A 1,355-nucleotide genomic window follows, 5' to 3' on the forward strand; every position below is an offset into this window, starting at 1 on the left:
GGAGAAGGGTGGCTACACTTTCTTCTGGAAGGGAAAAGCTGCTGATGAGCTCAAGATCCATGGCGTTGGATTTGTCATCAGGAACCAGATCATCAGCCACCTGTCTAAATTTCCAGTGGGGATGATTGAGCACCTCATGGTCATCTGTCTGGTGCTTGCCAACAACCAGATGGCAACAGCTGAGTGCGTATGCCCCTACTTTAGGTTCTCAAGAGGAAGTAAGAGAGACCTTCTACGCCTGCTTAGATGAGACACTGTCAAGAATCCCCAAGGAGGATAAGATTATTCTCCTAGGAGACTTCAACACCAGGGTCGGTCGGGATCAACACCTCTGAAAGGGCACTATAGGAAAGGAAGGCACCGGGAACATCAACTCCAAGGGAGTTCTGCTTCTTAGCAAATGTGCTCATTACGACCTCACCATCACTAATGCTTTTGACAGAAAAACAAATTTAAGGCATCTTAGAGACACCCCCGCTCCAAACAGTGCCATCTCCTTGACTATGTCATTGTACGAACCAGGGACCACGGTGACATGAACATCACGAGGGCCATGGTCAATGCAGTTGACTGCTGGAAAGATCATCACCTCATCCCCTCCACGATGTCCATCAAACTCAAGAGGAAGAGGAGGGTTCAAAAGAAGCAAATCCAGCCAAGACTGAACCCTGAAAGCCTGAATGAAACTGCCACCCAGCAGCGACTTCAGGCCTCTCTTCGGGAAACCTTCCAACATCCTGATGACATTGAGAAGCACTGGAGCCTGCTCAAATCCAGCATCCTCGACACCTGCAAAACCACCCTTGGGTACAAGTACAGAAAACACCAGGAATGGTTTGATGAGAATGTCACAGAGATAGAATAGTTCATCTCCAAGAAAAGGAGGAATTTTTGTGTCTGGCAAAATGATGTAACCTGAAAGGCTAAAAGAGTGGCTCACTCCAGAGCCAAGGCGGGTGTCCAGAGATGGGTGAGAGAGCTTAAGAACTATTGGTGGACAGAAAAGGCTCTGGAAATCCAGCGACTGGCAGACTAGCGCTACTAAGGCCATCTATGGTCCAAGCAATCGTGGCTTAAATCCTCTGTACTCAAAGGATGGGTAGGAGCTGTTGAAGGGCGAGTCCATTAATGCCCGACAGGAGCATTTCCAAGAACCCCTCAACCGCAACAGCACAGCTTAATCAGATGTTGCCAGCCACATTCGCCAGAGCCCTATCAGAGAAGACAGTGGAGAACCTCCCACCATGAGAGAGGTTCAAGATGCCATCAGGAGCCTTAAGAAAAACAAGGCCACCGGTCCAGATGGGATCCCAGCTGAGATCTTAAAGGAAGGTGGACCAGAGCTCCTGTACCAC

The sequence above is a fragment of the Lampris incognitus genome, chromosome 2 (assembly GCF_029633865.1).
Source record: "Lampris incognitus isolate fLamInc1 chromosome 2, fLamInc1.hap2, whole genome shotgun sequence".
NCBI classification, from domain to species: Eukaryota; Metazoa; Chordata; class Actinopteri; order Lampriformes; family Lampridae; genus Lampris; species Lampris incognitus.